Below are 25,168 nucleotides of genomic sequence, written 5' to 3'. Positions count from 1 at the left end.
TCCCAGTATGTACTATGTACCGTGTACACATGTATGTGCAAATAAGTGGATGTGTGCACTGTGACATGATCTGACTTTCTGGGGGGGATTATTCAGGCCACATCGCTAAACTATGTGACCGCAATAACCCCATTCGTGTCGGCAATTCGCACATGCAAGTCCCGTCCTGCGCGTGCACGACCAGCCAATGCTATCAGATCGCATTGGCTGCGAACACCTCTGTCCCATGGGGCGGGTGGAGCGCAGCGACGGAGCATTGCGGGGGTGGTGCAGGGTAAACAGGGGTGGCGGTGTGACATCACATGCAGCCGCTCCGATGAGAAAAATGACGGCTGATCACCTGTATACGCAGCCTAGCTGCAGCTACAGGGGGTCATCCACAGTTCCTGCAAATGCAATGAAATTGCGGTCACAGCTGCTGGGCAGGCCTTTCTGCATGCTGGGTGGCTTTGCCTTGCGATGGCCGGCCCCAGCAGAATCTGCAAACTGTACTGAATAACCCCTTTGGTCTTCATTGCAGAAATGTTAAATCTTATAACCACTGGGATTGCAGCGTGTGGCATTCCAGGTGCTGTGGAACTACACATTACAGCATGCCCTGCCACCATTTTGCTGTCAGCCCATTATAAAACTGGTAGTGCGTGCTGGGAAGTGTAGTTCCACAGCAGCTGGAGTACCACATGATCACCCGTATCCTTGGGATTAGGGTGTGGCGGGTAGTTGCCCAGCTGTCAGATTACTGAGCTCTCCGCCTGGAGCCAGCGCTCTCTGGTGTCTGTCACGGTTTTATGCACAGTCTTACCTGCTTCAGGTGATGACTGGTGTCCAGCGCCCGTGGCTCTGGGCTGAAACTGAGGAGGCTGTATACAGCTCTTTTGCATGGGACTTGGGTAGCAGTGAGAGCTGCCGTTGATATATAATTCAGGTAATGAACCACCAAGTGGCTCTGTTCCATACTGGTTACCGGTTGTGGAATTATAGCTGAACTGTACTGACTACCAGCTGGAAAATACAGCTGGACCTGACTGGTTACCGGCTGAAGAGATGCTGCTGGACCGGACTGGCTACCGGCTGAGAAATACAGCTGGACTGGCTACCGGCTGAGGAATACAGCTGGACTGGACTGGCTACCAGCTGGAGAATACAGCTGGACCGGACTGGTTACCGGATGAAGAGATGCTGCTGGACCGGACTGGCTACTGGCTGAGAAATACAGCTGGACTGGACTGGCTACTGGCTGAGGAATACAGCTGGACTGGACTGGCTACTGGCTGAGGAATACAGCTGAACCGGACTGGCTACTAGCTGAAGAGAGACACTGCTGGACCAGACTGGCTACCGGCTGAAGAGACACTGCTGGACCGGGCTGGCTACTGGCTGAAGAGATGCTGCTGGACCAGACTGGCTACCGACTGAGGAATACAGCTGGACTGGACTGGCTACCGGCTGAGGAATACAGCTGGACTGGACTGGATATCAGCTGAGGAATACAACTGAACCGAACTGGCTACTGGCTGAAGGGAGACCCTGCTGGACCAGACTGGCTACCGGCTAAGAAATACAGCTAGATCAGACTGGCTACCAGCTGAGGAATACAGCTGGACTGGACTGGCTACCAGTTGAAGAGACACTGCTGGACCAAACTAGCTACCGACTAAGGCCTACTGCTGGACTGGACTGGCTACTGGCTGATGAGACGCTGCTGGACCAGACTGGCTACCGGCTAAGAAATACAGCTGGACTGGACTGGCTACTGGCTGAGGAATACAGCTGGACTGGACTGGTTACCAGCTGAGGAATACAGCTGAACTGGACTGGATACCAGCTGAAGAAATGCTGCTGGGCTGGACTGGCTACTGGCTGAAGAGATGCTGCTGGACTGGACTGGCTACCGGCTGAAGAGATGCTGCTGGACTGAACTGGCTACCGGCTGAGGAATACAGCTGGACTGAACTGGCTACCAGCTGAGGAATACAGCTGGACTGGCCTGGCTACTGGCTGAAGAGATGCTGCGGGACTGGACTGGCTATCGACTGAGGAATACAGCTGGACCTGACTGGTTACCGGCTGAAGAGATGCTGCTGGACCGGACTGGCTACCAGCTGAGAAATACAGCTGGACTGGCTACCGGCTGAGGAATACAGCTGGACTGGCTACCAGCTGGAGAATACAGCTGGACCGGACTGGTTACCAGATGAAGAGATGCTGCTGGACCGGACTGGCTACTGGCTGAGAAATACAGCTGGACTGGACTGGCTACTGGCTGAGGAATACAGCTGGACTGGACTGGCTACTGGCTGAGGAATACAGCTGAACCGGACTGGCTACTAGCTGAAGAGAGACACTGCTGGACCAGACTGGCTACCGGCTGAAGAGATGCTGCTGGACCGGGCTGGCTACTGGCTGAAGAGATGCTGCTGGACCGGACTGGCCACTGGCTGAGAAATACAGCTGGACTGGACTGGCTACTGGCTGAGGAATACAGCTGGACTGGACTGGCTACTGGCTGAGGAATACAGCTGAACCGGACTGGCTACTAGCTGAATAGAGACACTGCTGGACCAGACTGGCTACCGGCTGAAGAGACACTGCTGGACCGGGCTGGCTACTGGCTGAAGAGATGCTGCTGGACCAGACTGGCTACCGACTGAGGAATACAGCTGGACTGGACTGGCTACCGGCTGAGGAATACAGCTGGACTGGACTGGATATCAGCTGAGGAATACAACTGAACCGAACTGGCTACTGGCTGAAGGGAGACCCTGCTGGACCAGACTGGCTACCGGCTAAGAAATACAGCTAGATCAGACTGGCTACCAGCTGAGGAATACAGCTGGACTGGACTGGCTACCAGTTGAAGAGACACTGCTGGACCAAACTAGCTACCGACTGAGGCCTACTGCTGTACTGGACTGGCTACTGGCTGATGAGACGCTGCTGGACCAGACTGGCTACCGGCTAAGAAATACAGCTGGACTGGACTGGCTACTGGCTGAGGAATACAGCTGGACTGGACTGGTTACCAGCTGAGGAATACAGCTGAACTGGACTGGATACCAGCTGAAGAAATGCTGCTGGGCTGGACTGGCTACTGGCTGAAGAGATGCTGCTGGACTGGACTGGCTACCGGCTGAAGAGATGCTGCTGGACTGAACTGGCTACCGGCTGAGGAATACAGCTGGACTGAACTGGCTACCAGCTGAGGAATACAGCTGGACTGGCCTGGCTACTGGCTGAATAGATGCTGCGGGACTGGACTGGCTATCGACTGAGGAATACAGCTGGACCTGACTGGTTACCGGCTGAAGAGATGCTGCTGGACCGGACTGGCTACCGGCTGAGAAATACAGCTGGACTGGCTACCGGCTGAGGAATACAGCTGGACTGGCTACCAGTTGGAGAATACAGCTGGACCGGACTGGTTACCAGATGAAGAGATGCTGCTGGACCGGACTGGCTACTGGCTGAGAAATACAGCTGGACTGGACTGGCTACTGGCTGAGGAATACAGCTGGACTGGACTGGCTACTGGCTGAGGAATACAGCTGAACCGGACTGGCTACTAGCTGTAGAGAGACACTGCTGGACCAGACTGGCTACCGGCTGAAGAGATGCTGCTGGACCGGGCTGGCTACTGGCTGAAGAGATGCTGCTGGACCAGACTGGCTACCGACTGAGGAATACAGCTGGACTGGACTGGCTACCGGCTGAGGAATACAGCTGGACTGGACTGGATATCAGCTGAGGAATACAACTGAACCGAACTGGCTACTGGCTGAAGGGAGACCCTGCTGGACCAGACTGGCTACCGGCTAAGAAATACAGCTAGATCAGACTGGCTACCAGCTGAGGAATACAGCTGGACTGGACTGGCTACCAGTTGAAGAGACACTGCTGGACCAAACTAGCTACCGACTAAGGCCTACTGCTGGACTGGACTGGCTACTGGCTGATGAGACGCTGCTGGACCAGACTGGCTACCGGCTAAGAAATACAGCTGGACTGGACTGGCTACTGGCTGAGGAATACAGCTGGACTGGACTGGTTACCAGCTGAGGAATACAGCTGAACTGGACTGGATACCAGCTGAAGAAATGCTGCTGGGCTGGACTGGCTACTGGCTGAAGAGATGCTGCTGGACTGGACTGGCTACCGGCTGAAGAGATGCTGCTGGACTGAACTGGCTACCGGCTGAGGAATACAGCTGGGCTGAACTGGCTACCGGCTGAGGAATACAGCTGGACTGGCCTGGCTACTGGCTGAAGAGATGCTGCGGACTGGACTGGCTATCGACTGAGGAATACAGCTGAACCGGACTGGCCAGATGACACTGGACATGGTAACTGCACAGAAGACAAAATGCAGGTTCACTTGTCACACCTACAATGTAACTACTTGCACAGGCCCAGAATGCTGCAGATGGAGTTCCTTTAAACCCTTTGCTGGCCTGTGATTGGCTGCAGGGTAACTGGCAGCCTGGACTGAGACTTAGGTTGGTGAAGTGGAGATCAGCTAGAAAACATGGAATGCAGCAATATCAGAGAATTTCATAGACTGCACACAGGAGCTTGAATAAACCTCAGGCACATGAATAGTTACCACTGGTCTGAGAACACTGCTGGGATCTGGAATATGCGCACCTGTGTAATCAGCCTGGGAAGGTGCTGCAGTTTGGAAACTAGTATGATCAGCAAACACTGGAGTCCTCGGCAACCCTGCAGAGGATCATTATAGCTTGCCAGATGCCGGAGCCCTCCTGTCAGGGGACCCAACGGACCCCTCGCCGCACCTGAAGTGACACTAGAGAGTGTATAGGACGACGATGCTGGTCATGTGTCCTGACACTTACCTGTGTATGACATCGGCTATTTCTGGCAAGTGTCCTGTCTCCCTGACCCTTACTTAGACCAGGGCTGTAAAAATATGTGAGTGCTATCCTTGCCACCCCATGCGCCTTGCTTCTGGATAGCAGGGTGCCTGGCAGTGCCGCCTGTGGCATCTTTTGGATGGCTCAGACAGGCATCTGCTGTGTTACAGCTGCCCAAAGTGTTTAACCTGCAATGCTGCAGTTCCAGGTGCCGGTGGCCTTGACTCCTTATATGTGACATCAAGCACAGAGGGGGCACAGTGACACAGGGTGCTCAGAGCCCAACACCTGCAGCTAGAACAAAAACCTTCCATTGGACGGATTTCCGCTCACTTAAGGTGTGTACACATGGTAAGATCCTTTCTTCCGATTCTGACTATATAGTCAGAATCGGAAGAAAAGATAGTGCAGATCGCAAGGTGACAGTCACCTTGCGATCCCGATCCGATGCCGATGCGCGGCCCCGCGCGGTCGGCATCGGCCGAAAAAATAGGCTGTGCAGGCAAGTCAATCCTGACTATCTCTATAGAAAAGATAGTCAGGATTGACACTTAGCCAAAATCGCACAGTACCAGGATCGCAAGCACACTCACTATGTGCTTGCGATACTGGCTAAGTGCCGACCCGGCCCCCATCGCACAGTGAGAATCGGATAAGTCCGAATCTAACCGTGTGTACACGGCCTAAGTCTAAGATTTATTTGCAGCCAAACTGCTCTAACCAAATGCTCCTACATATCCTCCTTCTCCAGCCCTGTAGGGGTCCAACAGGGCTCAGTCCTGTGTCTCCTTCTCTTATTATATACATCCCCAATTAGTCAATTTATAATCTCTCACCTATACTCATCTACATACACCTAAACTTACCTATACTCATTTACACTGACCCACATGTACTTATCTACCCTCACCTGTACTGAACTACACTTATCTATTCTATACTCAACTACACTTATCTATACTCACCTACACTTACCTATACTCACTCACCTATAGTATACTCCCCTATACTGAACTACACTCACCTATACTTGCCTACACTACACTATTCTCAACTACACTTATCTATACTCACCTACACTTACCTATACTCACTCACCTACAATATACTCCCCTATACTGAACTACACTCACCTATACTTACCTACACTCCACCATTCTCAACTACACTTATCTATACTCACCTACACTTACCTATACTCACTCACCTACAGTATACTCCCCTATACTGAACTACACTCACCTATACTTACCTACACTCCACCATTCTCAACTACACTTATCTATACTAACCTACACTCACATATACTTACTAACACTCACCAACACTTACTTACACTCACCTATACTAACCTACACACACCTATACTCAACTACACTCACCTATACTCAACTACACTTATCTACAGTATACTCACCTACACTCACATGTACTCACCTACATTTACCTATGCTCACCTATACTCACCTATACTTACTTACACTTACCTGCACTCACCTATATTCAACTACACTTATCTATACTTACACTCACCTACACGTACCTATACTAAACTACACTTATACTCAACTACACTTATCTATACTCACCTACACTTACCTATACTCACTCACACTCACCTATACTCCCCTATACTGAACTACACTCACCTTTACTTACCTACACTCCACTATTCTCATCTACACTTATCTATACTAACCTACACTCACATATACTTACTAACACTCATCAACACTTACTTATACTCACCTAAACTCACCTACACACACTTATACTCAACTACACTCACCTATACTCAACTACACTTATCTACAGTATACTCACCTACACTCACATGTACTCACACTAACCTACATTTACCTATGCTCACCTATACTCACCTACACTTACCTATACGCACCTATACTTACTTACACTTACCTGCACTCACCTATACTCACCTATACTTATCTATACTTACACTCACCTACACGTACCTATACTCAATTACACTTACGTACACTCACCTACATTTGGCTATACTCAACTACACTTATCCATACTCAACTACCATTACCTACACTTATACTTAACTACACTTACCTATACTCAACTACATTTATCTATACTCACATCTACCTATACTCAACTACACTGACTTATACTCAAGTACACTTATCTATACTCACCTACCCTCACCTATACTCACCTATACTCAACTACACCCCCTATACTCACCTACACCTACATGTATCTATATTCACCTACACTTACATATACTCGCTAACACTTACCTATACTCACCTATACTCAACTACACTTATCTATACTCACCTACACTCATATATACTCACTTACACTCACCCACACTTACCTATGCTCGCCTATACTAACACTTACCTATACTCAACTACACTAACCTACACTTAACTAAACTTATCTATACTCACATATCCACCCACACTTACCTACACTCACCTATACTCAACTACACTTATCTATACTCACCTACACACATATACTCACACTCAACTAAACTCATGTGAATATGCTCACTTATACTCACACTCACCTATACTTACCTACATTTACCTATACTTACTTTCACCAGAGCCGGCCCTAATAAATATCATGCCCTATGCAAGATTTTGGCTGGTGCCCCCTAGCACTGCTGCTAGTTCTGCAAGAGATGCCTGGCATGAGTCAGCTGGCAGCTCTGCTAACGTCGGGTGCCTTTTGTTTATGAAAATGCATCTTATTTGCATTACTATGTGGCTAGGATGCACAAGCAGCTTCTGATTAAAATGATATACAGCATGCCTATATACTGTGTGCGACTGCAGCTGTATCTGCATACGAAATGCTACATTACAGTGATTTCCAGGAATACACACAGAATATAGGCATGCCCCCAAGCACACCAAATGCCCTAGGCATTTTCCTAGTTTGCCTATGCCTAAGGCCTGTTCTGACTTTCACTTCCCAGCACTCACTTATACTCAGCTATACTCACAATCACTGTCTCGGACCTGCCGGTCACTTCTCCATATACGCCAGACTGAGAATTGCCACTTGTGATGTGGGGGTCACTTTGGACACACAGGGTTATACAAACACATTCACCACCAACAGCAAGAGGGATTCAGCGTCTAAACGCAAGGTAGCCTTCACTCTACCTGTCACACATAGTTATTCATACGTTAAAAAAAAAAAAGGGTAGGCATAGGCCACTCAGGCTTTGGTTATGAAAACACAGACAATCACAACTAAAGTTATTAAATTTAATTTAAGTAAGATGACTTCAAAGCTTATGTTACAGAAAAAAATGTTTCCAAAGATATTAGAGAAAAGCCACAGCAAGTAATTTACTATTTCTGATTTGATAAAAATAAGAATGAAACACACTTTGGGCTGGAAAATTGAGGCCTATCCTTGATGCTCAGTTACACTTTATAAAACCTAGTCTTTTTGACCTGTTTGACTCACGATAAAATGATGCAGAACACACTGCGTTTCTAACTCTTATGTCCACTACAACACCCTCTCAGTCCCACCCGTTGGAAGAATTTTTAACCTGCTCCATGCTGGATACAAGGACATTGGAATATCAGACTGTCTAAAGGTGCATACACACGGTGAGATATTGACTGTCTCCGATTTTGACTATCTTTACCTGAGATATTGGCTATGTGCGATTTTGACAATACTATACTTTGTACTAGATAGTCAAAATTGCCTTGCCAGCACAGTCTATTTTTTCTTGCGATACCGACCCCCAGGAATGCGTATCGGTATTGCAAGCTGTGTATACATGGGGGGTCATTCCGAGTTGTTCGCTAGCAGATTTCGGCAAAAAATCGGCACTTCTGCGCATGCGTATGCGGCGCAATGCGCACGCGCGTCGTACTATTACAACGATTGATGTCGTTTCACATAAGGACTAGCGAAGCTTTTCCGTCGCACTGCTGGCTGCAGAGTGATTGACAGGAAGAGGGCGTTTCTGGGTGTCAACTGACCGTTTTCAGGGAGTGTTTGAAAAAACGCAGGCGTGCCAGGAAAAACGCAGGCGTGGCTGGGCGAACGCAGGGCGTGTTTGTGACGTCAAAACAAGAATCCAGGGACAGGACACGGCTCCACAGGAAGCTATCATCGGCGGGGCTGTCCTAATCTGGCTCCCATAAAAACCCTGTAGCCCAATCAGCAGACAGCCCAGCCCCAGATCCTAATTATCCAGCTGTTACCTGCGCACAGCGCGCGGTGTCCCGGCTGCTTAGTAACAGTCGGGACAGCAGTGCCGGGCGGCCGCCCGGCGTCTTCGGTTGCTAGGCAACAGGCCAGGAGCAGGGAGTTATCGGCGGAAGTGACGCGCCGGCCCTGTTGCCTAGCAATGGCCGGGAGCCAGTGCGAGCCGCCGCTAACAGTTGTACACTTATACATATATATATATATACATATATATATATATATATATATATATATATATATTTATATATATAAAACTGCAGCAGAGCAGTGTAAGTCCGGTGAGTGCTTAACCGGGTGTAGCGGGGGGAGAGGTGGGTATGGGGGTGGAGTGGGGGGGTGTCACGGGTGGGGGAGGGGGCGGTTTGCCGGTGTGGTGCATTTGGGGGGGGGGGTGGGTTTGAGGGTGCCACGGTTGCAGGGGCAGGTGCTACAGGGAGGGGTGGGGGTGCGGGAGCAGGGGTGCTGTGCGTAGGAGAGGGGTGGGGGTGCCATGGGTGGGGGGTTGGGAGCAGGGGTGATGTGGGTGTGGGAGGGCTGTGGGAGAAGCTGGTGTGGGAGTGCCGTGGATGGGGGAGGGGGGGTGCTGGGGGTGGAGGGACAGGTGCGGAGGGGGGGCAGGGGCTGGAGCAGTGGTGGTGCAGTTGGGTGGTGGGAGGCAGCTGCTGGGGTTCCGAGGGTTGGGGCGGTGGTGCGGTTGTGGGAGGGGTGGGTGCAGGAGGGGTGGGTGCAGGATGGGGCAGTTGCGGTGGTTGCGCGGGTTGGGTGAAGGGTGCAGCAGGGGGGAGAGGTGGGTATGGGGGAGGGGCAGGGTTGCAGCGGGTGGGGGAGGGGCAGGGGGTGCTGCAGTTGTGGGAGCTACAGGTGGGGGCGTGAGTGCCGCGGGTGGGAGCGGATGTGGGGGATGCGTTGTGTGCTGTGGGTGGGGGAGGGGGCAGAGTGCCATGGGTGGTGCGGGTGTTGGTGCTGCAGGTGGGGGAGGGGGTGGAGTGCCACGGGTGGTGGGTGGATGCGGTGGGTGTCGCGGCTAGGTGTCGCGGGTGTTGGTGCTGCGGGTGGGAGTGCCGCGGGTGGGGGGCGAATGCGGTTGGTTGCCTCGGGTGTTGGTGCTACGGGTGGGGGAGGGGGCGGGAGTTCCGCGGGTGGGTGGCGCGGGTGTTTGTGCTCTGGGTGGGGGAGGGGACGGGAGTGCCGCGGGTGGATGCGGCGGGTGTTTGTGCTACGGGTGGGGGCGGGAGCAGTGGCACCACAACGTGGGTGCGGGGGGTGCGGCCCGCACCTGGGTGTTACCCTCTGAGGGGTGACACCAAAGTGCCGGCTCCTGTCATAGTCCAGAAGCCAGCACTGCAGATTCAGCAGTGTCCGGGTGAAGGCCGTATGCCCCGACCCACAATGTGCCGAAAACGGGGGTTGGGACGCGGAGCCACGCCCCCTTCCACAAAGCCATGCCCCCTTTTCACCCGCGACCGCGGGTAAGTGACGGGTGGTTGCCGCGGGTGGGAGAGGGAGCGAGAGTAGCTGCCAGTGCTCAGCATGTCCCCCTGAACTCTGCAGCAGCCGCTAGTCTGTGAGGCGGGTAGTGTGAGTTCCGCTCACAGTCAGCAGCTGCGGTGTCACCAGAGAGAGTGTACGGGGAGGAGGGAGACAGGGGACTGGGCGGAGATGGGGAGGGGACTGGGCGGAGAGAGGGAGGGGACTGTTCCTGGCCAGATCTGTGCCTGTGACTCCGCCCAGCGTTACGGGCACAGAGTCACAGACTTGGGCAAATATATAGGAGATGCCCCCCCAGTAGTAGTAGCAGTTATATGTAATGCTCCCCAACAGTAATAGTAGCGTCCTTATACATAATGCCCCCCCAGTAGTAGTAGCATCCTTATACATAATGCCCCCCCAGTAGTAGTAGCGTCCTTATACATAATGCCCCCCCAGTAGTAGTAGCGTCCTTATACATAATGCCCCCCCAAAAGTAGTAGTGTCCTTATACATAATGCCCCCCAGTAGTAGTAGCAGTTATATGTAATGCCCCACAACAGTAATAGTAGCATCCTTATACGTAATGCCCCACCCGTAGTAGTAGCGTCCTTATACGTAATGCCCCCCAGTAGTAGTAGCAGTTATATGTAATGCCTCCCAACAGTAATAGTAGCGTCCTTATACGTAATGCCACCCCTGTAGTAGTAGCATCCTTATACATAATGTGCCCCCAGTAGCAGTACCGTCCTTATACATAATGCCCCCCGAGTAGTAGTAGCATCCTTACATGTAATGCCCTCCTAGTAGTAGCGTCCTTATATGTAATGCCCCCCAGTATTAGTAGCCTCCTTATACGTAATGCCCCCCTATAGTAGTAGCGTCCTTATACGTAATGCCCCCCCATAGTAGTAGCGTCCTTATACGTAATGCCCCCCTATAGTAGTAGCGTCCTTATACGTAATGCCCCCCCTATAGTAGTAGCGTCCTTATACGTAATGCCCCCCCTATAGTAGTAGCGTCCTTATACGTAATGCCCCCCCATAGTAGTAGCCTCCTTATACGTAATGACCCCCTATAGTAGTAGCGTCCTTATACGTAATGCCCCCCCATAGTAGTAGCGTACTTAGACGTAATGCGCCCCCTATAGTAGTAGCGTCCTTATACGTAATGCCCCCCCTATAGTAGTAGCGTCCTTATACGTAATGCCCCCCTATATTAGTAGCGTCCTTGCATGTAATGGCCCCCCCCAGCAGTGGCGTCCATAAAGTGCGCACACACAGACATACCTCACACACACACAATTCACACATCTATACAAACACACACACCCCACCATATATACACACACACACACACACACACACACACACACACACACTACACACACTACACACACACACACACACACACACACACACACACACACACACACAAACACACACACACACATTTCTCTCTCACCCTCCACTTACCAAGTCTGGCTGGCTGTCACTGCAATGCTGATTCTACCACTGTTCAGCTGTCTGGTCCCGTGTAGTTCCGCCCCTCTATTCCGTGTAGCTCCTCCCCTTCGTGACGCCGTAGCCCCGCACCCTTTTCGGGACCCGCACTGCACAGCACACAGGCCGCTGTCACAGGTGATTGGGGGGGGGGGAGGACAGGCACAGCAGCCGGCAGCTAGTGGCCATCCTCACCTCCTATACTGTAAGGTAGGGTCTTGCACCTGACTGCTGCTGGCGCTGGGTATGGGGTAGCTGCCTGCAGCAGATGCAGTTGACTCCGCCCAGCTCTGTGACTCCGCCCAGCGTTACGGGCACAGAGTCACAGACTTAAGGCAAATATATAGGAGATATTAGGGATGTGCACCGGAAATTTTTCGGGTTTTGTGTTTTGGTTTTGGGTTCGGTTCCGCGGCCGTGTTTTGGGTTCGAACGCTAAAAATATCAATGTTCTCTGCCTGAAAAACGCTCCATATCTGTGCTGCATTGTAGTATATATAGTAGGAGGATAGTGCAGATGCAGAATGTTGCTGTGACCACCAGTATATATATAGCAGTACAGTACAGTAGTCCACTGCTCTACCTCTGTGTCGTCAAGTATACTATGCATCCATACCTGTGCTGCATTTTAGTTGTGCGCAGTATATAGTAGGAGGGGACAGTGCAGAATGTTGCTGTGACCACCAGTATATATATAGCAGAACGGTACAGTAGTCCACTGCTCTACCTCTGTGTCGTCAAGTATACTATGCATCCATACCTGTGCTGCATTTTAGTTGTGCGCAGTATATAGTAGTGATGTGCACCGGAAATTTTTCGGGTTTTGTATTTTGGTTTTGGGTTCGGTTCCGCGGCCGTGTTTTGGGTTCGACCGCGTTTTGGCAAAACCTCACCGAATTTTTTTGTCGGATTCGAGTGTGTTTTGGATTCGGGTGTTTTTTTCAAAAAAACCTAAAAAACAGCTTAAATCATTGAATTTGGGGGTCATTTTGATCCCATAGTATTATTAACCTCAATAACCTTAATTTCCACTCATTTTCAATCTACTCTGAACACCTCACACCTCACAATATTATTTTTAGTCCTAAAATTTGCACCGAGGTCGCTGGATGACTAAGCTCAGCGACCCAAGTGGCTGACACAAACACCTGGCCCATCTAGGAGTGGCACTGCAGTGTCAGAAAGGATGGCCCTTCAAAAAAATACTCCCCAAACAGCACATGACGCAAAGAAAAAAAGAGGCGCAATGAGGTAGCTGTGTGACTAAGATAAGCGACCCAAGTGGCCGACACAAACACCTGGCCCATCTAGGAGTGTCACTGCAGTGTCACGCAGGATGGCCCTTCCAAAAAACACTCCCCAAACAGCACATGACGCAAAGAAAAAAAGAGGCAGCTGTGTGAGTAAGCTAAGCGACCCTAGTGGCTGACACAAACACCTGGCCCATCTAGGAGTGGCACTGCAGTGTCACACAGGATGGCACTTCCAAAAACTACTCCCCAAACAGCACATGACGCAAAGAAGAAAAAAAAGAGGCGCAATGAGGTAGCTGTGTGAGTAAGCTAAGCGACCCTAGTGGCCGACACAAACACCTGGCCCATCTAGGAGTGGCACTGCAGTGTCACGCAGGATGGCCCTTCCAAAAAACACTCCCCAAACAGCACATGACGCAAAGAAAAAAAGAGGCAGCTGTGTGAGTAAGCTAAGCGACCCTAGTGGCTGACACAAACACCTGGCCCATCTAGGAGTGGCACTGCAGTGTCACACAGGATGGCACTTCCAAAAACTACTCCCCAAACAGCACATGACGCAAAGAAGAAAAAAAAGAGGCGCAATGAGGTAGCTGTGTGAGTAAGCTAAGCGACCCTAGTGGCCGACACAAACACCTGGCCCATCTAGGAGTGGCACTGCAGTGTCACACAGGATGGCCCTTCCAAAAACTACTCCCCAAACAGCACATGACGCAAAGAAGAAAAAAAAGAGGCGCAATGAGGTAGCTGTGTGAGTAAGCTAAGCGACCCTAGTGGCCGACACAAACACCTGGCCCATCTAGGAGTGGCACTGCAGTGTCACGCAGGATGGCCCTTCCAAAAACTACTCCCCAAACAGCACATGACGCAAAGAAAAAAAGAGGCAGCTGTGTGAGTAAGCTAAGCGACCCTAGTGGCCGACACAAACACCTGGCCCATCTAGGAGTGGCACTGCAGTGTCACGCAGGATGGCCCTTCCAAAAACTACTCCCCAAACAGCACATGACGCAAAGAAGAAAAAAAAGAGGTGCAATGAGGTAGCTGTGTGAGTAAGCTAAGCGACCCTAGTGGCCGACACAAACACCTGGCCCAGCTAGGAGTGGCACTGCAGTGTCACGCAGGATGGCCCTTCCAAAAACTACTCCCCAAACTGCACATGACGCAAAGAAAAAAAGAGGCAGCTGTGTGAGTAAGCTAAGCGACCCTAGTGGCCGACACAAACACCTGGCCCATCTAGGAGTGGCACTGCAGTGTCACGCAGGATGGCTCTTCCAAAAAATACTCCCCAAACAGCACATGACGCAAAGAAAAATGAAAGAAAAAAGAGGTGCAAGATGGACTTGTCCTTGGGCCCTCCCACCCACCCTCCCACCCACCCTTATGTTGTATAAACAGGACATGCACACTTTAACCAACCCATCATTTCAGCGACAGGGTCTGCCACACGACTGTGACTGAAATGACTGGTTGGTTTGGGCCCCCACCAAAAAAGAAGCAATCAATCTCTCCTTGCACAAACTGGCTCTACAGAGGCAAGATGTCCACCTCATCATCATCGTCCGATTCATCACCCCTTTCACTGTGTACATCCCCCTCCTCACAGATTATTAATTCGTCCCCACTGGAATCCACCATCTCAGATCCCCGTGTACTTTCTGGAGGCAATTGCTGCTGGTGAATGTCTCCACGGAGTAATTGATTATAATTCATTTTAATGAACATCATCTTCTCCACATTTTCTGGAAGTAGCCTCGTACGCCGATTGCTGACAAGGTGAGCGGCGGCACTAAACACTCTTTCGGAGTACACACTGGAGGGAGGGCAACTTAGGTAGAATAAAGCCAGTTTGTGCAAGGGCCTTCAAATTGCCTCTTTTTCCTGCCAGTATACGTACGGACTGTCTGACGTGCCTACTTGGATGCGGTCACTCATATAATCCTCCACCATTCTTTCAATGGTGAGAGAATCATATGCAGTGACAGTAGACGACATGTCAGTAATCGTTGGCAGGTCCTTCAGTCCGGACCAGATGTCATCATCAGACTGCCCTGCATCACCGCCAGCGGGTGGGCTCGGAATTCGTAGCCTTTTCCTCGCACCCCCAGTTGCGGGAGAATGTGAAGGAGGAGATGTTGACAGGTCGCGTTCCGCTTGACTTGACAATTTTCTCACCAGCAGTTCTTTGAACCCCTGCAGACTTGTGTCTGCCGGAAAGAGAGATCCAACGTAGGTTTTAAATCTAGGATCGAGCACGGTGGCCAAAATGTAGAGCTCTGATTTGAACAGATTGACCACACGTGAATCCTGGTTAAGCGAATGAAGGGCTCCATCCACAAGTCCCACATGCCTAGCGGAATCGCTCTGTTTTAGCTCCTCCTTCAATGCCTCCAGCTTCTTCTGCAAAAGCCTGATGAGGGGAATGACCTGACTCAGGCTGGCAGTGTCTGAACTGACTTCACGTGTGGCAAGTTCAAAGGGCAGCAGAACCTTGCACAACGTTGAAATCATTCTCCACTGCGCTTGAGACAGGTGCATTCCACCTCCTTTGCCTATATCGTGGGCAGATGTATAGGCTTGAATGGCCTTTTGCTGCTCCTCCATCCTCTGAAGCATATAGAGGGTTGAATTCCACCTCGTTACCACCTCTTGCTTCAGATGATGGCAGGGCAGGTTCAGGTTTTTTTGGTGGTGCTCCAGTCTTCTGTACGCGGTGCCTGCACGCCGAAAGTGGCCTGCAATTCTTCTGGCCACCGACAGCATCTCTTGCACGCCCCTGTCGTTTTTTAAATAATTCTGCACCACCAAATTCAAGGTATGTGCAAAACATGGGACGTGCTGGAATTTGCCCAGATGCAATGCGCGCACAATATTGCTGGCGTTGTCCGATGTCACAAATCCCCAGGAGAGTCCAATTGGGGTAAGCCATTCTGCGATGATCTTCCTCAGTTGCCGTAAGAGGTTTTCAGCTGTGTGCGTATTCTGGAAAGCGGTGATACAAAGCGTAGCCTGCCTAGGAACGAGTTGGCGTTTGCGAGATCCTGCTACTGGTGCCGCCGCTGCTGTTCTTGCAGCGGGAGGCAATACATCTACCCAGTGGGCTGTCACAGTCATGTAGTCCTGAGTCTGCCCTGCTCCACTTGTCCACATGTCCGTGGTTAAGTGGACATTGGGTACAACTGCATTTTTTAGGACACTGGTGAGTCTTTTTCGAACGTCCGTGTACATTCTCGGTATCGCCTGCCTAGAGAAGTGGAACCTAGATGGTATTTGGTAACGGGGGCACACTACCTCAAGAAATTGTCTAGTTCCCTGTGAACTAACGGCGGATACCGGACGCACATCTAACACCAACATAGTTGTCAAGGCCTCAGTTATCCGCTTTGCAGCAGGATGACTGCTGTAATATTTCATCTTCCTCGCAAAGGACTGTTGGACAGTCAATTGCTTACTGGAAGTAGTACAAGTGGTCTTCCGACTTCCCCTCTGGGATGACGATCGACTCCCAGCAGGAACAACAGCAGCGCCAGCAGCAGTAGGCATTACACTCAAGGATGCATCGGAGGAATCCCAGGCAGGAGAGGACTCGTCAGACTTGCCAGTGACATGGCCTGCAGGACTATTGGTTTTCCTGGGTAAGGAGGAAATTGACACTGAGGGAGTTGGTGGTGTGGTTTGCGTGAGCTTGGTTACAAGAGGAAGGTATTTACTGTTCAGTGGACTGCTTCCGCTGTCGCCTAAAGTTTTTGAACTTGTCACTGACTTATTATGAATGCGCTGCAGGTGACGTATAAGGGAGGATGTTCCGAGGTGGTTAACGTCCTTACCTCTACTTATTACAGCTTGACAAAGGCAACACACGGCTTGACACCTGTTGTCCGCATTTCTGTTGAAATACTTCCACACTGAAGAGCTGATTTTTTTGGTATTTTCACTAGGCATGTCAATGGCCATATTCCTCCCACAGACAACAGGTGTCTCCCCGGGTGCCTGACTTAAACAAACCACCTCACCATCAGAATCCTCCTTGTCAATTTCCTCCCCAGCCCAAGCAACACCCATATCCTCATCCTGGTGTACTTCAACACTGACATCTTCAATTTCACTATCAGGAACTGGACTGCGGGTGCTCCTTTCAACACTTGCAGGGGGCGTGCAAATGGTGGAAGGCGCAAGCTCTTCCCGTCGAGTGTTGGGAAGGTCAGGCATCGCAACCGACACAATTGGACTCTCATTTGGGATTTGTGATTTCGAAGAACGCACAGTTCTTTGCTGTGCTTTTGCCGCAAGTCTTTTCTTTTTTCTAGCGAGAGGATGAGTGCTTCCATCCTCATGTGAAGCTGAACCACTAGCCATGAACATAGGCCAGGGCCTCAGCCGTTCCTTGCCACTCCGTGTCGTAAATGGCATATTGGCAAGTTTACGCTTCTCATCAGACGCTTTTAATTTTGATTTTTGGGTCATTTTTTTTACTGATCTTTTGTGTTTTGGATTTTACATGCTCTGTACTATGACATTGGGCATCAGCCTTGGCAGACGACGTTGATGGCATTTCATCGTCTCGGCCATGACTAGTGGCAGCAGCTTCAGCACGAGGTGGAAGTGGATCTTGATCTTTCCCTATTTTTTTTAAACTCCACATTTTTGTTCTCAATATTTTGCGCACAACTAAAAGCCAACACAGGTATACAATGTAGATGGGTGGATAGTATAGTATTACTTATACTTATGGACGACGAGTGATGACAAAGAGGTAGGTACAGCCGTGGCCTACCGTACTGCTGCTTATATATATATAATATACTGTATAACGGACCTGGTGGACACTGTCAGCAGACTGCTAAACTAGTTTGAGGGAAGAAAAAAGAAACACCACGGGTATACAATGTAGATGGATGGATAGTATACTATTATTACTTATACTTATGGACGACGAGTGACGACACAGAGGTAGGTACAGCCGTGGCCTACCGTACTGCTGCTTATATATATATAATATACTGTATAACGGACCTGGTGGACACTGTCAGCAGACTGCTAAACTAGTTTGAAGGAAGAAAAAAAAAAACACCACAGGTATACAATGTAGATGGATGGATAGTATAGTATTACTTATACTTATGGACGACTAGTGATGACACAGAGGTAGGTACAGCCGTGGCCTACCGTACTGCTGCCTATATATATATAATATACTGTATAACGGACCTGGTGGACACTGTCAGCAGACTGCTAAAATAGTTGGAAGGAAGAAAAAAAAACACCACAGGTATACAATGTAGATGGATGGATAGTATAGTATTACTTATACTTATGGACGACGAGTGACGACACAGAGGTAGGTACAGCCGTGGCCTACCGTACTGCTGCTTATATATATATAATATACTGTATAACGGACCTGGTGGACACTGTCAGCAGACTGCTAAAATAGTTTGAAGGAAGAAAAAAAATACACCACAGGTATACAATGTAGATGGATGGATAGTATACTATTATTACTTATACTTATGGACGATGAGTGACGACACAGAGGTAGGTACAGCCGTGGCCTACCGTACTGCTGCTTATATATATATATATATATATATAATATACACTGTATAACGGACCTGGTGGACACTGTCAGCAGACTGCTAAAATAGTTTGAAGGAAGAAAAAAAAAAAACACCACAGGTATACAATGTAGATGGATGGATAGTAACTATTATTACTTATACTTATGGACGATGAGTGACGACACAGAGGTAGGTACAGCCGTGGCCTACCGTACTGCTGCTTATATATATATAATATACTGTATAACGGACCTGGTGGACACTGTCAGCAGACTGCTAAACTAGTTTGAAGGAAGAAAAAAAACACACCACAGGTATACAATGTAGATGGATGGATAGTATAGTATTACTTATACTTATGGACGACTAGTGATGACACAGAGGTAGGTACAGCCGTGGCCTACCGTACTGCTGCTTATATATATATAATATACTGTATAACGGACCTGGTGGACACTGTCAGCAGACTGCTAAAATAGTTTGAATGAAGAAAAAAAAAACACCACAGGTATACAATGTAGATGGATGGATAGTATAGTATTACTTATACTTATGGACGACGAGTGACGACTCAGAGGTAGGTACAGCCGTGGCCTACCGTACTGCTGCTTATATATATAATATACTGTATAACGGACCTGGTGGACACTGTCAGCAGACTGCTAAAATAGTTTGAAGGAATAAAATAAAACCACCACAGGTATACAATGTAGATGGATGGATAGTATACTATTATTACTTATACTTATGGACGACGAGTGACGACACAGAGGTAGGTACAGCCGTGGCCTACCGTACTGCTGCTTATATATATATAATATACTGTAGACGGACCGGTGGACACTGTCAGCAGACTGCTAAACTAGTTTGAAGGAAGAAAAAAAAAACACCACAGGTATACAATGTAGATGGATGGATAGTATAGTATTACTTATACTTATGGACGACGAGTGACGACACAGAGGTAGGTACAGCCGTGGCCTACCGTACTGCTGCTTATATATATATAATATACTGTATAACGGACCTGGTGGACACTGTCAGCAGACTGCTAAACTAGTTTGAAGGAAGAAAAAAAAACACCACAGGTATACAATGTAGATGGATGGATAGTAAAGTATTACTTATACTTATGGACGACGAGTGACGACACAGAGGTAGGTACAGCCATGGCCTACCGTACTGCTGCTTATATATATATATAATATACTGTATACGGACCTGGTGGACACTGTCAGCAGACTGCTAAAATAGTTTGAAGGAAGAAAAAAAAACACCACAGGTATACAATGTAGATGGATGGATAGTATAGTATTACTTATACTTATGGACGACGAGTGACGACACAGAGGTAGGTACAGCCGTGGCCTACCGTACTGCTGCTTATATATATATAATATACTGTATAACAGACCTGGTGGACACTGTCAGCAGACTGCTAAAATAGTTTGAAGGAAGAAAAAAAAACACCACAGGTATACAATGAAGATGGATGGATAGTATAGTATTACTTATACTTATGGACGACGAGTGACGACACAGAGGTAGGTACAGCCGTGGCCTACCGTACTGCTGCTTTTATATATATATATATATATATATATAATATACTGTATAACGGACCTGGTGGACACTGTCAGCAGACTGCTAAAATAGTTTGAAGGAATAAAATAAAACCACCACAGGTATACAATGTAGATGGATGGATAGTATAGTATTATTACTTATACTTATGGACGACGAGTGACGACACAGAGGTAGGTACAGCCGTGGCCTACCGTACTGCTGCTTATATATATATAATATACTGTAGACGGACCTGGTGGACACTGTCAGCAGACTGCTAAACTAGTTTGAAGGAAGAAAAAAAAAACACCACAGGTATACAATGTAGATGGATGGATAGTATAGTATTACTTATACTTATGGACGACGAGTGACGACACAGAGGTAGGTACAGCCGTGGCCTACCGTACTGCTGCTTATATATATATAATATACTGTATAACGGACCTGGTGGACACTGTCAGCAGACTGCTAAACTAGTTTGAAGGAAGAAAAAAAAACACCACAGGTATACAATGTAGATGGATGGATAGTATAGTATTACTTATACTTATGGACGACGAGTGACGACACAGAGGTAGGTACAGCCATGGCCTACCGTACTGCTGCTTATATATATATAATATACTGTATACGGACCTGGTGGACACTGTCAGCAGACTGCTAAAATAGTTTGAAGGAAGAAAAAAAAACACCACAGGTATACAATGTAGATGGATGGATAGTATAGTATTACTTATACTTATGGACGACGAGTGACGACACAGAGGTAGGTACAGCCGTGGCCTACCGTACTGCTGCTTAGTGCTTATATAGAAATATAATATACTGTATAACGGACCTGGTGGACAGTGTCAGCAGACTGCTAAAGTAGTATGAAGAAAGAAAAAGAAAACACCACAGGTATACAATGTAGATGGATGGATAGTATAGTATTACTTATACTTATGGACGACAAGTGACGACATAGAGGTAGGTACAGCCGTGGCCTACCATACTGCTGCTTATATATATATAATATACTGTATAACGGACCTGGTGGACACTGTCAGCAGACTGCTAAACTAGTTTGAATGAAGAAAAAAAAAACACCACAGGTATACAATGTAGATGGATGGATAGTATACTATTATTACTTATTCTAATGGACGACGAGTGACGACACAGAGGTAGGTACAGCCGTGGCCTACCGTACTGCTGCTTAGTGCTTATATATATGATATACTGTATAACGGACCTGGTGGACAGTGTCAGCAGACTGCTAAACTAGTATGAAGAAAGAAAAAAAAAACACCACAGGTATACAATGTAGATGGATGGATAGTATAGTATTACTTATACTTATGGATGACGAGTGCACTGACGACACAGAGGTAGGTATAGCCGTGGCCTACCGTACTGCTGCTTAGTGCTTATATATATATATAATATACTGTATAATGGACCTGGTGGACACTGTCAGCAGACTGCTAAACTAGTTTGAAGGAAGAAAAAAGAAACACCACGGGTATACAATGTAGATGGATGGATAGTATACTATTAATACTTATACTTATGGACGACGAGTGATGACACAGAGGTAGGTACAGCCGTGGCCTACCGTACTGCTGCTTATATATATATAATATACTGTATAACGGACCTGGTGGACACTGTCAGCAGACTGCTAAACTAGTTTGAAGGAAGAAAAAAAAAACACCACAGGTATACAATGTAGATGGATGGATAGTATAGTATTACTTATACTTATGGACGACTAGTGATGACACAGAGGTAGGTACAGCCGTGGCCTACCGTACTGCTGCCTATATATATATATATATAATATACTGTATAACGGACCTGGTGGACACTGTCAGCAGACTGCTAAAATAGTTTGAAGGAAGAAAAAAAAAAACACCACAGGTATACAATGTAGATGGATGGATAGTATAGTATTACTTATACTTATGGACGACGAGTGATGACACAGAGGTAGGTACAGCCGTGGCCTACCGTACTGCTGCTTATATATATATATATAATATACTGTATAACGGACCTGGTGGACACTGTCAGCAGACTGCTAAAATAGTTTGAAGGAAGAAAAAAAATACACCACAGGTATACAATGTAGATGGATGGATAGTATACTATTATTACTTGTACTTATGGACGATGAGTGACGACACAGAGGTAGGTACAGCCGTGGCCTACCGTACTGCTGCTTATATATATATAATATTCTGTATAACGGACCTGGTGGACACTGTCAGCAGACTGCTAAAATAGTTTGAAGGAAGAAAAAAAAACACCACAGGTATACAATGTAGATGGATGGATAGTATAGTATTACTTATACTTATGGACGACGAGTGACGACACAGAGGTAGGTACAGCCGTGGCCTACCGTACTGCTGCTTATATATATATAATATACTGTATAACGGACCTGGTGGACACTGTCAGCAGACTGCTAAAATAGTTTGAAGGAAGAAAAAAAAACACCACAGGTATACAATGTAGATGGATGGATAGTATAGTATTACTTATACTTATGGACGACGAGTGACGACACAGAGGTAGGTACAGCTCTGACCTACCGTACTGCTGCTCATATATATATAATATACTGTATAACGGACCTGGTGGACACTGTCAGCAGACTGCTAAAATAGTTTGAAGGAATAAAAAAAAAACACCACAGGTATACAATGTAGATGGATGGATAGTATACTATTATTACTTCTACTTATGGACGACGAGTGACGACACAGAGGTAGGTACAGCCGTGGCCTACCGTACTGCTGCTTATATATATATAATATACTGTATAACGGACCTGGTGGACACTGTCAGCAGACTGCTAAACTAGTTTGAAGGAAGAAAAAAAAAACACCACAGGTATACAATGTAGATGGATGGATAGTATAGTATTACTTATACTTATGGACGACGAGTGACGACACAGAGGTAGGTACAGCCGTGGCCTACCGTACTGCTGCTTATATATATATAATATACTGTATAACGGACCTGGTGGACACTGTCAGCAGACTGCTAAACTAGTTTGAAGGAAGAAAAAAAAACACCACAGGTATACAATGTAGATGGATGGATAGTATAGTATTACTTATACTTATGGACGACGAGTGACGACACAGAGGTAGGTACAGCCGTGGCCTACCGTACTGCTGCTTATATATATATAATATACTGTATAACGGACCTGGTGGACACTGTCAGCAGACTGCTAAAATAGTTTGAAGGAAGAAAAAAAATACACCACAGGTATACAATGTAGATGGATGGATAGTATACTATTATTACTTGTACTTATGGACGATGAGTGACGACACAGAGGTAGGTACAGCCGTGGCCTACCGTACTGCTGCTTATATATATATAATATTCTGTATAACGGACCTGGTGGACACTGTCAGCAGACTGCTAAAATAGTTTGAAGGAAGAAAAAAAAACACCACAGGTATACAATGTAGATGGATGGATAGCATAGTATTACTTATACTTATGGACGACGAGTGACGACACAGAGGTAGGTACAGCCGTGGCCTACCGTACTGCTTATATATATATATAATATACTGTATAACGGACCTGGTGGACACTGTCAGCAGACTGCTAAAATAGTTTGAAGGAAGAAAAAAAAAACACCACAGGTATACAATGTAGATGGATGGATAGTATAGTATTACTTATACTTATGGACGACGAGTGACGACACAGAGGTAGGTACAGCTGTGACCTACCGTACTGCTGCTTATATATATATATAATATACTGTATAACGGACCTGGTGGACACTGTCAGCAGACTGCTAAAATAGTTTGAAGGAATAAAAAAAAAACACCACAGGTATACAATGTAGATGGATGGATAGTATACTATTATTACTTCTACTTATGGACGACGAGTGACGACACAGAGGTAGGTACAGCCGTGGCCTACCGTACTGCTGCTTATATATATATAATATACTGTATAACGGACCTGGTGGACACTGTCAGCAGACTGCTAAACTAGTTTGAAGGAAGAAAAAAAAACACCACAGGTATACAATGTAGATGGATGGATAGTAAAGTATTACTTATACTTATGGACGACGAGTGACGACACAGAGGTAGGTACAGCTGTGGCCTACCGTACTGCTGCTTATATATATATAATATACTGTATAACGGACCTGGTGGACACTGTCAGCAGACTGCTAAACTAGTTTGAAGGAAGAAAAAAAAAACACCACAGGTATACAATGTAGATGGATGGATAGTATAGTATTACTTATACTTATGGACGACGAGTGCACTGACGACACAGAGGTAGGTACAGCCGTGGCCTACCGTACTGCTGCTTAGTGCTTATATATATATATATATATATATATAATATACTGTATAATGGACCTGGTGGACACTGTCAGCAGACTGCTAAACTAGTTTGAAGGAAATAAAAAGAAACACCACGGGTATACAATGTAGATGGATGGATAGTATACTATTATTACTTATACTTATGGACGACGAGTGATGACACAGAGGTAGGTACAGCCGTGGCCTACCGTACTGCTGCTTATATATATATATAATACTGTATAACGGACCTGGTGGACACTGTCAGCAGACTGCTAAACTAGTTTGAAGGAAGAAAAAAAAAACACCACAGGTATACAATGTAGATGGATGGATAGTATAGTATTACTTATACTTATGGACGACTAGTGATGACACAGAGGTAGGT

This window comes from Pseudophryne corroboree, chromosome 5 (genome assembly GCF_028390025.1).
Source record: "Pseudophryne corroboree isolate aPseCor3 chromosome 5, aPseCor3.hap2, whole genome shotgun sequence".
Lineage (NCBI taxonomy): Eukaryota > Metazoa > Chordata > Amphibia > Anura > Myobatrachidae > Pseudophryne > Pseudophryne corroboree.
Note: the sequence above shows the minus strand (reverse complement) of the source record.